Source organism: Vicugna pacos, chromosome 14 (assembly GCF_048564905.1).
Source record: "Vicugna pacos chromosome 14, VicPac4, whole genome shotgun sequence".
NCBI lineage: Eukaryota > Metazoa > Chordata > Mammalia > Artiodactyla > Camelidae > Vicugna > Vicugna pacos.
This window is the reverse complement of record NC_133000.1, coordinates 21,292,206-21,306,202: the sequence shown is the minus strand read 5'-3', so window position 1 is coordinate 21,306,202 and position 13,997 is coordinate 21,292,206. Positions and strand designations below refer to the sequence as shown.

Here is a 13,997-nt window from a genome sequence, read left to right as displayed (position 1 = left end):
ACAGTTTGGTCCCATTCTTCACTTATTTTACCTATGTCACCACACCCTGTTTTCCCAGGAAGAATCTAAGTTTGTGAGACTAGGACCGAGGTTTTCCAGCACTCTGTGCGCCGTTTGTTGCTTAGGACAATGATGACCACATTGTTGAGGATCTGATACTGAGTTAGGTTAGGAGACTTGGACATTTAGGAGTCAACAGTCATTTACAAAGTAATTTAAAAAATTCAAATTTCAGACCTAAAGAAAGGGAGATCTGAAGTAAATTTCAACCACCACAATAAAATACATCAAAAAATTAACAGACAAAGACTTTGTATTCCCCAAAAGATTCTAAAAGTGGCTGGTATGTATAATAAACTCCCAAAAAAGAAGATACAACAAATAGAATCAGATTATTAATTATGGGAAGGTTAAATTCAAGACTGTGACGATGTCAGAGTTTAGAAACCTCTAGATATTGTAAACATATGCAGAAGTTTTACACACACACTTCAATGGAACAAGGCATCATATGAAATAGTATTTCCCTCCCAAAAGAATATGAAGTAAAATTAAAGCAGAAATAAATCTGTCTTTGTATCTAGAAGTTCAAAGTAAATTCCCAAGTCCTCATATTTCCATTTCCCCAGGCCCATCTTAAACAAGCAACGTCACTATGCTTCAACTATGAAAAATTCTAATAGTAAAAAAAGCTGTTGTAGAAATTAAAGCTTCATCCTTCCTCTGTCATATGAAAAAGGGAACTAGTTTGAACACATTTTCAAAATCATGAGTTAGTTCATTTGGTCATACCTTATCACCAAAATGATCACCAAGCAACTTAATTAAGGTTTTATTTACTCCTGAGGAAATACAGACCATTTCAAACAAAGCATCACTTGTTGGTGTGTGTGGGCTAGTGCGAGCAGCTCCAGGCTGAAAGGCCTGCCATCAAGCACAGCACAACCTTGAGTAAGTCACAGGACCTCTATGGGCCACTGTTTCTTCATCTATAAAAGTGAGGCAGCTGGACGATCTTCAGTCTTTTTTAATGCTAAGTTCTTCAAATTGATAATTCTAAGCTTAATTCTAATGACTCACTTTAAACTCATATTCAACCTTATGAAAGGAAAGCAGTGGGAAGAAGACTACCTAATAAGTCTTACTGGCCTTCCCTTGCTCCCATGCTTTTTTTTTTTCCCCTCCCTCCACTTTGAAGCCCCACCTCAGTCTTTTCTACATAATAGGAAACTGAAACATATGACCAGTATCTATGCTATTAAATTGTGCCTTAATTTTAAGTGTCTTAATTTTAAGAAACTAAATTCTTCTACTTCTCCTTAATCAATAAAATCTTATTTGCTTATTTGTGTGTCCCTTGATTTTTCTCCGTGGGTCACTGGCCTTTAAAACTCAAAAAAAAAAAAAAAAAGGCAAAAAAGTTTCATTTGATTTTTCACACAGAACAGACCAGAAGTAAATACAGCCCCTCTCTGCTTACTCAAAAGCTGACTAAACCAGCAATATGCAAACAAAGGTGACAGCAAATGGTTCAGAGCTGAACTGGTAAAATTTCTGTGTCTTTCTGATAACACCACAAAACTGATATCTGATCATATGAACAATCCTTTCAAAGAGTAAGAAATAATAACTGACTGCTTTTCTATCTTCCCCCTCATCCGACAGGCCTTCAAGCACTCAGAAAGTTATTAACAGCAAGTTCCCAAAGAACTAGCTAAATATCATTACAGTTAATAATAAATGACCTGGCAAATTTTATTTCCAAAAACTTTATTTGGAATCACTGCATATTCAAATTTTACTTTCACTCAAATTTTAGTTTCATAAATAACTTATCATAAATAATAAATAAACTACTGCATCCAGCCTCTTAAAGTGCCTAGAATTTCAAGGCGCACCAGAACTTGCCAAAATCTCCTAATTTCAATGATGAGAAAGGTTTCAGGAAAAAAACTGAGTAATTTTTTCTTTCACAAAAGATACTATTTTTTTTTTACTCAGAACAAGCGAATTTTAAGAACAGCTGTACAGACAGGACAATACTCTTTACTTATTCTTTTTACAGAAATCAAAATACTACATATGTCCTCAGAAGCAAGTTATGCTTCTGAAGTTGTTACACAGAACAAGTTTCCAGTGTGAATTATACAATTTCTTTTCTAACAGTAAATGAATCATTCTAGCCTTTCTTCCTCTTTATTTAATAATCACCTTTACTTATTATCTAAATGATCCATTCATTTTACTTAAACTTCTCTTTCATTTTCAAAATTAAATGTTTAGTATAATTTCATTTATTTTAAGGAAAGAAAAAAAGGGCAGAACAGTGAATGAGCAACACCTATGACTGAGCTGTCCCAAAACTTCGCCTTAACTAAAATACCAAAACAAAACCATTGCTCCTGAATTTCTTTCTTAACATCCATATCATATATGAATAATACAGTTTACTTAATTGTAACTTACAGGCTACCCTCACAAATACAATTAACTTTTTTTAAAACTAAAATTTGTCCTAGTTTGCTTTGTGGTATAAGAAAGAAAGAAAGAAAGAAAAATCTCCTTTATTCTCAAGTCATACGGGGGCGGGAAGGAATCACACAAATAAAAAAAACACTTTAACAAGAAAATCTAAAACTTTCCAGAATTTGAATGCTTTGTTTCCCCTAGAAGTTAAGTGCAATCAGGCATGTGACTGACTACACACGTTTTTTTTCAGAGTTAAGGAACACATTCAGCCATGTTCTTCAACAGGTAAGAACCACCCTCCGTTTATCAGCTCAGGGAACAGCCAGAAGCAAACACACAAAATCTTAATGAGTTACCTTCAAATATTCGAGTTCTCTTTAGAGGCTGTCCTCTGGGCTTGAAAATAAAAAGCAATCCGGCAAGTTTTATGCTGTTAAAATGGCTCCTGTAGATTGGGGAAGTGGTGTCTGTGCTTCAGCTTATGAGTCATACATGAAACTGAGTGTTTCTAAGGGAGGCACGCCCATGTTGCCGTGGACCCAATTACTCTGCTAGGTCAAACATGCAAATCCACAGGTAAAAACGGGGGAGAGGTACAGAAAAAGGAGAGAGGTAGAGCCACGGAGCAAGATCTACTGTGATTAAACCATTACTTAGCTCAGGCTAATTACTATAATTTAAAATTAACAATAAAACAGAATCAGAATCTACAAGGAAGCAAAATGAAAAATCTGTATGTTGTTTTAAAAAATAAAATCTCAATTTTTAAAGTTATTTTAATATAGCAAGTAAATAAAATTATGAAAGAAAAAAAATGGGAGGGAATGGAAGGGAGACAGCCAACTTTCTGGCTTTTAATGTAACAATGGCCTGGTGAGTCTAACCTGGCTATTCATTAACCCTTATATAAAAGGGGTATATTGCTATGTAATCTGGAAAAGCTAGCAAACTGCAATACCAGATGCAGATTTATAAGTTCATTAAACAGATAAAATCCACTAGAAAATTCAAAGTTCAGGGGAAAAATAAGTGTGAATTGTTAATCTGGCTTACAGAACAAAAAAGCAAACTTGAGATTGGAAAAGAATTAAAGTCCAAGATAGCAAAATGATTTCGAATAGAATTGCCAGCTTGACAAAACCTCTCTCAAAAAGTTCTGCTCTCAAAATCACCGAGTATCAGACAAGGTGCCAGGCAGCTGAAATGGTAGTTACTATAGCTGCTTACCCTGTCCCCTGGGTGAGTATTTATTCTAAGAGCTTAAATTGATCAAAATGGCTTGAAAGCATTAAGCACTTCCAAAAGTACTTTAAATGAAGAAGCATAACTCACTAGCTAGCTTTCATCCTAATATTTTACAAAAAGTAAATAGGATTTAGCAAGGTTTTCCTCCTTTAGTTAATTACTTGGAAGTAATTACTCTGCCTTACTAGAGGCACAGCTGAGAGGACGTGCTGTCAGACTTAGACAGGAACTTCACAAACTGCTACAAAACATAATGATGGTGAACCAACTTTCTGCCCATTAAGTGCCTATTTATTCCATGCTACTGAACACTGCTTGACCAATCTTTTTACTAAAATAATCTTCATGATTTAACAAGTTATTAATAAAAATTATGCTTAAAAATACATCACTCTTTCTGCTGCCAAATATCATATTTAACTTGCTTTAGAGCTCATTTATCCAGAATGATTATTTGGAACCCACAAACCAAGAAAAAAAGCCCTTTGAGCAGTCACAGGAGATGGTCACTGGAAAACCCCCAAATCGTTTCCCAGAGCTGGTATTTATCTTAGACAATATCCACGTAAGCCTAATAATCCGATTATCTTTCAGCGAATCAGAATTAGAAGTTATAAGGGGTAAAAGAGGAACTAGTGAAAGGATGATGTCAGAACAAACAAGAGACAGCGTAGATAGTGAGAGATTTTTTAAAAACCTCTAACACTACAAATACCAGTTTCAAAATACTGGGATCTCAAGTCACTCTAAAAGGTCAGTAAATTCTACATACTCTCCGAGGATATCACCATATAGTAAGTGCCTAGAAGTCAGCATTATTATGATAAAGGTTTTTAAAACACAAAATGACTAACATCAAATTGTAAAAATTTTTATGAAGTATGGATATATAAAAGGATAAGCTTCTGCTAAAGAGAAAATCCATTGATATAAAGTACCTCATTATTTGATAATGGCATATATTTGGAATGTAATTTAAAAGAAGTACTTTTGGCCACCAGTATGCAGAAGTGAAGAGTGAGCCATAAAGTGACAAGAATAACCCCTCTTCAACAGAAACAAACAACTGTTCCCAAAGAGGTGATCCAGAGTTGCTATTATAATATATTGCCCCCATGGTCAAGGGTGTCCCTATAAGCATTATTTTACCACCTATAGGAACTGGATCTTGTTTCTAGTCACAGGCCTGAAAAATCACACACACACACACACAAAGGCAAACAGTTCAGCACAGGTTCTAGAGTCAATCTGCTTGGCTCAAAATCCCAGCTCTGGAACGTATTACCTATATAATCCTGGGCAATTACTGAACAATCCTGTACCTTAACTTCTTTATCCGTAATTTAAGCTAACAGCACTTCATGTACTATTTGGAATATATAAAGAACTCTTGCAATTCAAAAACAAGAAAACAAACCAGTTTTTTAAAAGATCAAACTATTTGAACAGGTAACTTCACCAAAGAAGAGCTACAGATGGCAATTAAGCACAGAAAGCATCTCAACATCATTACTCAATGGAGAAATGCAAATTAGAGTCACAATACCACTACCCGCCACTAGAGTGAATTTAAAAACAAAAAACCAAAACCACTAACAATACCAAGGGCTGGTAAGGATATGGAGCAACTACAACTCACACATTGTTGGTGGGAATGCAAATGGTACAGCCTATTTGAGAAACAGTTCAGCAATTTCTTGTAAAGTTAAACATACACTTATACAATCCCATTCCTAGTTATTTATCCAAAAGAAATGAAGATATGTATCTATTTTTCTAAAAAACTTCTACATAAATATTTATAGCAGTTTCATTCACTATCGCCAAATACGGGAAACCCAAATGGCCATCAACTGGTGAATCGATAAACACATTGTGGCATATCCATACAATGGAATGCTATCAGCAATAAAAAGGTATGAACTTCTGCACTTCTGACAGAGGATACAACATGGATGAATCTAAAAGCATTTGGATAAGTGAAACAAGCCAAGCTCAAAATATATACTGTGCGATTCCACTTATATGACATTCTGCAAAAGACAAAACAAAAAGGACAGAAATCAAATCAGTAATTGCAAGGGACTGACAATGAGAGGAGGGGGCTGGCTACAAAGAACATGGGACCTGTTTGGGGTGATGGAAATAACCTGTATGGTGACTGTGGTAGAGGTTACATGACCTGCACATGTTGTCAAAAGTCACAGAACTGTGTAACTAAATAGGGCAAATTGCCCTGTATATAAACTGTGTCTCAATAAACCTGACTTCAAAAAGAAATCCAGCTCATGTGTAATACAGTGATTAATACAGTACTAGGAATTTAGTAAACACTTCATAAACATTAACTGTTATTATTATGCTTCATAGTAGAAGCAACCAGTATCAAATACTTCAGGATGACAAACTTTTTATGTAAGTTATGTTATGGAAATACAGTATACCAGTACATACTGTAAGTGTGTTTGTTTCTCAAATTAGATATGCTTCCAAGTCAATATATACCTTAATATAAAGCTGTCATGGCTGTCTGGGGGAATTTCCAACATTTATATTTGAACAATTAGCTGAGAAAGATTTCAGTTGAATGAATTTATTAAATGCCAACTAAAGTTAAGACTCTTTCTTTAGAACTAATGGAAAGAATTTACTGCACTCTCTTTTTCCCTTTTATTTTTACATCATCTCCTTGAACTCAAATTCAAGACATCTAGCACGTGAAAACACAGAACAGCCTTAACTTTCATACCTAGGAAACCTAGGCTAAAAAAGGCATGGTTTGGATCTTCCTTTGGATCAAGAGCTAACATGCTTCCATCCAGAGGTGGAAGAAGAAAAGATCAAACCATCAACATGATAAATGACCAAATCACTCTTCTCTACTATTTAAATATACAAATAAAATTTTTAAGACTGAGAATCAGTATTATAAATCGTTTGGTGGGACAGAATTTTGTTGATGTTAACATCTCACAAAGCGTAATCCCAGGTTCTGAGCAATGCGTAGCATTTCCAAATGTGAGCTCACATGTAAAACACAGTTAATTCTCTATTATCTACCACTAGCTTTGTTAAACTAAGGCCTCCTTCCCACTTCTGCAGATTACTAGGACTCATCCATAAGAACTGTCCTCCTGGACAAGTGTCTGTGTGTTTTAAGAGGCATACCAAAGGCAAAAAGGGGCCATGGCTTTGTCTGGTTTTGCTCACTACTCTATTCCTCCCACCAAGATAGGGCCCAACACATAGCAGAAACTCAAAGACATGAATGAGTAACTTTTCTAAAACAGTTCTTTGAGGAGAAACTGTAGCACATCAGGATTTTATTACAAATTGAATTTTTTTCATTTTTCAGTTTTACTAGGTCGAATTGTTACAATTTGCACATATAAAATAAACTGCATGTAAATGCATATATACAATATACTGCACATATTTTTAAAATTTACCTATATGTACTGTTCATTGTTTCTAAGAATGTTTAGAGCTTTAGCTTTTTAAACTTACATAGTTATCAAAGGAATAAAGCCAACTACAAAATAAGAATTGATTCAAAAAGATATATACACCATGCTATTAACAGCAACATTATTTACAATTGCCAAGATACAGAAGCATCCTAAGTGCACATCAGTAGATGAATGGATAAAGAAGATGCAGCATATGTATGTAATGGAATACAACTCACCCATAAGAAAGGATATTTTGCTATTTGCGGCCCTTCATTCACTTTTTTTATTCATTTCAAAAACCAGAATTTTGTAACTGGCATAAATATTTGTTGCATCAAAAACAACAAAATACCTAGAAATAAACTTAACCAAGGAGGTTACCTATACTCTGAAAACTGTAAAACACTGATGAAGGAAGTTGAAGATGATACAAAGAAATGGAAAGATACCTTGTGCTCTTGGATTGGAAGAATCAACATTATCAAAATGGCCATAATACCCAAAGCAATCTACCGATCCAATGCAACCTCTGTCAAAATACTCACAACATTCTTCACAGAACTAGAACAGACAATTTCAAAATTTATATGGAACCATAAAAGACCCTAAACTGCCAAAGCAATCTTTTGTAGATCTTTTTCCCCCTCCTTTCTTCTTTTTATTCTCTTTTCTTATGGTCTGATGACTAAAGACGTTCCTTTAACGTTTGTTGTAAAGCTATTTTGGTGGTGCTGAATTCTTTTAGCTTTTGTTTACCTGTGAAGCACAATTTCTCCATCAAATCTGAACGCGAGCCTTGCTGAATAGGGTATTCTTGGTTGTAAGTTTTCCCCTTTCATCACTTTAAATATATCATGCCACTCTTTTCTGGCCTGTAGAGTTTCTGCTGAAAAATCAGCTGATAACCTTATGGGAGTTCCCTTGAATGTTATTTGTTGCTTTTCTCTTGCTATTTTCTCCTCATCCTTAATTTTTGTCAACTTGATGACTATGTGCCTTGGTGTGTTCCTCTTTGGGTTGATCCTATGTCAAACTCTCTGCAGTTCCTGGACTTGGGTGACTGTTTCCTTTCCCAAGTTGGGGAGGCTTTTGATTATTATCTCTCCAAAAATTTTCTCAGACCCTTTCTCTCTCTCTTCTCTTTCTGGGACTCCTATAATGTGAATATTAATGCACTTCATGTTGTCCCAGAGTTCTCTTAAACTATTCTCATTTCTTTTCATTCTTCTTTCTGTTCTGCAGTAGTGATTTCCACTAATGTGTCTTCTAGCTCATTGATCCATTCTTCTGCCTCATTTAGTCTATTCTTGGTTCCTTGTAGTGTGTTATACATTTTAGTGATTTTATTCTTCAACTCTGTTTGGGTATTCTTTATATCTTCCAACTGTTTGCTAAAAACTTCACTCTGTGCATCTCTACTTCTCTTGAGTTCTCTGAACATCTTCACCATCATTACTTTAAGCTCTTTATCAGGTAAATTACCTATCTCCTCATCACTAATTTCTTCTTCTAGGATTTTATCTTGTGCCTTGGCCTGGGAGATATTCTTCTGCCACCTCAATATTGCCTATCTTTCTATTTGTATTTTTAGGTAGGTTAGTTATGTTTCTCTACCTTGGAGAGGTGGCCCCCTGTGGGAAACATCCCATGCATCCCAGCAGTACACTCCTCTCTCGTCACCCAAGGGCCAGGGTCCAGCCCGTCCCAGTGTAGAGTCTGGCCTGTGTTTATGTATTCCTTCCACAGGCTTTGGATTGTTATTTTCTTATTTCTGGTATCTGCCCCCTGGTGGATGAGGTCGAGGTCGGACTAGAGGCTTATGCAGGTTTCCTGGCAGAAGCAGCTGGTGCCTGCCCCTGCCCACTGCTGGGTGAAGCTTGGTCCTGGAACTCTGGTGGGGAGGGCTGTGTCTAGAGACAGATATCTGTGGCTTAGGAAGTCTGACGATGGGTGGGGCTGTGTTTCCACCCTGTACATTGTTTGGCCTGAGGCTTCCCTAGAGGCTGTTGGGTGGGGCTAGGTCTTGGTGCTAATGATCAAATCAAGATGTCAGCCTCCAAGAAAGCTCATGTAGATGAACATTCCCAGAATGTCCGCCACCAGCTTTTATGAACCCTGGGTGAGCCAGAGCCATCCCCTATGTCCCCAGGAGACCTTCCAAAACCAGCAGGCAGGTCTGGCCCAGTTCCTATGAAATCACTGCCTCTGCCCTTGGACCTGTCACATGTGAGAGTCTATGTATATTTTCCAAGCGAATGAAGTCTGTTTCCCCCAGTCCTGTGAGGCTCTTGGTACTAAGCTCCACTGGCCTTCAAAACCAGATGTCTTTGGGTCTCCTCCTCTTCCTCCCAATGCCGGAACCCTGGGCTGGGGAGCCAGATGTGGGGCTCAGAGCTCTCACTCCTCTGGAGGGCCTCTGAGACTTAATTATCCTTCAGCTTGTGGATTGCCCACCTGGCGGGTATGGGCCCAATTATATCGCGAGCACACCCCTTCTACTATCCCGCTCTGGTTCCCTCTTTATGTTTCCAGTTGAAGAAGATCTTTTTTGCTAGGCTCCAGTCTTTTTTTCAATGGTTGTTTAGCTGTCAGTTGTGGTTTTGTTGTCCACATTGAATTTTTTTTTAACAGACAAGATTTCACCTGTGATTTCTTTTTAAACTGAGGTATAACTGACCAATAATTTTATTATGCAATACAGCAGTAGTAATTATATCATGCCATATATCACATCCCCACCACTTAATTATTTTGTAACTGGAAGTGTATACTTTTTTAAATGGAGATATTGGAATTGAACCCAGGACCTTGTGCATGCTAATCATGTGCTCTACCCACTAAGCTAAACTTACCCCCTGAAAGTTTGTACTTCTTGACCTCCTTCACCCATTTCATCCCAACCCCCTTCCCCTCTAGCAACCACCCATCTGTTCTCTGTATCTGTAACTCTGGTTTTGCTTTGTTTACTCATTTGTTTTGTTTTTTACATTCCACATACAAGTGAAATCATATAGTATTTGTCTTTCTGTCTGACTTATTTCACTTGGCATAATACCCTAAATGTCCACCCATGTTGTCAAAAATGGTATTATTTCTTTTTTATGATTGAGTTATATTCCACTGTATATATACACCACATCTTCTTTATCCCTTCATCCATTGATGGACACTTAGGTTGTTTGATTTGGCCCAAGATCGGATATAGCTGAATTCGTGTAAATAACTTGTTACAAAATTCTATTGCTGGTTGTTATTTTAGGTGTTAGACTTTCCCTTCATGTCAAAAATAACCAAGAATTGATTGTACAATTATATTCTTTATGATGCTCCCAGGTAACAAGGCAACTGACATTAAAGATTCATACAGTCATGGAATTCTCTCTCTTACAATTCAGAATTCAATATTAAAGACAGTATTATCTTTTACTTCAGTAGATTGTAACCAGGGATGCACCTCTGAATTACCTAGAGAAGCTTATTGAAGACACATGCCTACTCCCAGAAACAAGCTCAGTAGTAATGGGTAGACCTCGATTCACCTGTTTCCAGCCCTATCTTCCCACTCTCTAACTATCCCCACTGTCTGTTTCTCTCTCTCTCTTGTACATACACACCCTCCAGCCATACTGAAAACTTCTGGATTGCTCCATTCCTTCCCTGGGCTTGGAAAGCACTTACCTTATTTCCTACCCTTTCCCTTATCTCTACCCACTCATTCATCCTTCATAGTCTCAGTTCAAATGCCTTCTCTGCATGAGGGCTCCCCCTAAAAACCCCACTTACAATTACTATAACAAGAACTGGCCATACGGCCAAAAGGGAACTTAGAGATCCTCTATTCAGTCCAGTGGTTTTTAAACTTTTCTGTTAAGCAGTTGAAGTCTTATAAAAAATCCTCAAGGAATCTTGATACCATATACATTTAAGTCTTCAGTGTTATAAGAAAAACTAAGAAATCAATGCAATCAAATCTCATTTTAAAAATAGGGAAAGGAGGTCTATAGAGAGAAGTGACTTGACTGATGTCAAGTTTTTAACAGATCTGAGGGACTCCTAGGCACTCACTTATTTGGCAAATATTCACTGAGCACCAACTATGTGCTAGGCACTGTTCTAGACTCTTATTACAAGTAAATAAGAAAATACATTCAGTAAATAAGAAAGATACATTGCTCATAAATGATCCCTACTCTCATGGTGCTTACATTCTAGCTAGAAAGAGAGAAATGTTATGAACTAAATATATATATATATGTTGATTATAAATAAAAGATATAAATAAAATATATGGTATGTTAGTGATAAGGACAAAGAAGAAAATATAAAATAGCACTGAGAAGAATGTGACAATTTAGACAGACTAGCTGGGGAAGATTTCCTCTTGCCAGGTCACTTTTGAATAAAGACCTCTAGCCATGAAGACACATCTAAGGAAAAACATTCCAGGTAGGAAAAGCCTTGCAAAGACTCTAACAGGGAGCTTGCCTGATATGTCCTAGGAAAGCAAGGAGGCCAGCGTGGTTCAAGTGGAGAAAACAAGGAGGAGAGTAACAGGAGGAGGAAAAGTACTAGAAACAATGGAGAGTCCCACCATTTAGAGATTTTAGCTGGGGAGTGCTGAGTAGCTGGGTCCTAAGATTTGACTGCTGTGTTGAAAAATGCCTACAGAAGGGTAGGGATGGAAGCAAGAAGAAGCTTATGCAATAACTCAGAAAAGATGATAACGGCTTAGACAAAGGAGGCAGCAGAAGAGGAAGATATGATTAAATTATGAGTATGTTTTTGAAGAATATCCAACGAGATCTTTTTGAATGGATAGCAAATGGGTTGTGGGGGAGAAGAAGGCTTCAAAACTCCATTTTTGATGACTAGAAAACTGCAGTTGCCAAAACTGCAAGAGAAAAGACTGCAGATAATAATGGTTTGGGGTAGGGGGAGTTATTGAACACACTGAGTTTGAGATGTTTGTTTGCTATCCAAATAAAGATGTCAAACTGAGTATATTGTCCTGGAGTTGAATACACAGTCCTTAAGTCCCATCTGGGTTAGATATATAAATTTGGGAGTCATTAACATACATATGATATTAAAGCTACTGACATAAAAGGTAACAATGATAGACTCTTGGGATACTCCAATATTTAGAAGCATGCAGGATGAGGCAGAAGGCTGAAAAGGAGTACCCAAAAATGCAGCAGGAAAATAAAGCAAATGTGGTACCATCCTGAAATTTGAGTAAAGGTATTTGCAGGAGGAAGGAATGTGCCAAATGCTGGTGACAGGTCAACAAAATGAGGTCTGAGAGGAAAATGACAGTTAACTTAGCAACATAGACATCACTGTTGATTTTGAAAAAGAGTTTTCATGGTGTGGTAGGGGCAGAAAAAAAAAACAAGCTAAACATCTGATGCGAGAGAATTTATGGGAGAATGAGATGTGAGAAACTAAAGATAAAAAATAATTTTGTTGCTAAGGGATCAAGAAAAGATGAGCGGGGGGTACTACTGTTTAAAAAAAAGCAGTGCCTTTTGTATTACCCAGAATATCCCATTTTGTATTAAACTTAATTTTGCACAAGTCTGTGTCTGCACTGATAAACCAGTTACCCACTTGAGGGCAAGAACTGTATCATGCAGCTTCTACAACCAACTGTGACTGTGAACAAGTGACTTCATACTATTAAGGGATTTCAGTTTCCTTTTTTTTTTTTTTTTGTACAATACTGGGAGAGTCTAGAGATCTGGTAATTTTGAACATTCATTTTAGTTCTAACACTTTATTATTCTGTAGCCTCCCCAAGGCCTCTGAATAGTGTTTTAGGAACTGAGAGCAAAAATCACATTAAGGCTACATTTAAAAAAGAAGTCTCATCAAATTTTTATATAGTTTATTGAAAGCAATATGTAAAAATTTCAGATATTCATAACAACTTGGAAATTTTATAAAGTCTTCCAAAAATTCAATTATACTTCTTATACTTTACTAATTAAAGGTTTTAAAAAAGAGAAAACCTATATTAATATTCTGGAAACATTTCTTTATCTTATAGCAGTAGGCTATTTAAGCAAATGGACTTTTAGCCCAAGTCCAAAAAAGTTAACCTTAAAATACACCAAAACTCCATGCTCTGAAAAAAAGACAAGCCTCTTATTTTAAACTAGCCTGATTTAGACTATCTATTTTATTTGATATTTATTATTTATCTATAAAACAAATTAAAGGCCCTATTTAAAAGCAGATTAATAAAGAGATTATTAGTATTATGGTTTTTTCATAAATAAATGCACTCAATGGAAATTCATCATTGCCTGTAGATTGATGAATTATTACTTGGCTTGACTTTTTGCTGTGGGCCTGAACCACAGAATGCTTAGCCCCAAAGATTAAAACCCAGCAAAAAGGAAAACGAAAACTACTTAGCTATTATTCTTGTGCTTTAATAAAAGGAAGAACCACGTATAAAGAGAAAAGTAGAGGAATTTCAGGATATGTTCCAGAAATAAGAACTTCAATTTCTCTTAATTACATTGCTGGTCAAAATAGAGAAATGAAAAAACTATCATTAGCAACTAGCTATGTAAATCCACAAAAACTGACCTAAATTGCTTATTATAGTGCCAGGACACATAATGTATTCTCAAACACCTATCAAAAAAGGAGAGGATAAACAAACATACTAATAGTACTATCTATCCTTGGCAATAAAATGAAATTACCGATGAACACAACTTGGATGACTCTTAAAAAGCATTATGTTGAGTGAAAGAAGCTATTGTCAATGGCTGTATGATCCCATTTATATGACATGTCGAAGAGACAAGACTGTAATGA

The 13,997-nt window shown here is 36.3% G+C and overlaps 1 protein-coding gene across 4 annotated transcripts in view; it reads right to left on the bottom strand.

The window, feature by feature from the left end:
* The window catches only part of ELF1 (E74 like ETS transcription factor 1), a 91,375-nt gene that overhangs the window by 61,496 nt on the left and 15,882 nt on the right, over positions 1–13,997 (bottom strand). For 2 of the 4 annotated variants that reach the window (XM_015248963.3, XM_072976334.1), the window contains exon 1: positions 2,826–2,961. The exons of the other annotated variants lie outside the window; for them this stretch is intronic. The gene's annotated coding sequence lies outside the window, so the exon portion shown is untranslated. Of the gene's footprint in view, positions 1–2,825; positions 2,962–13,997 lie in introns of those variants that run through there. 4 annotated transcript variants of the gene reach the window in all.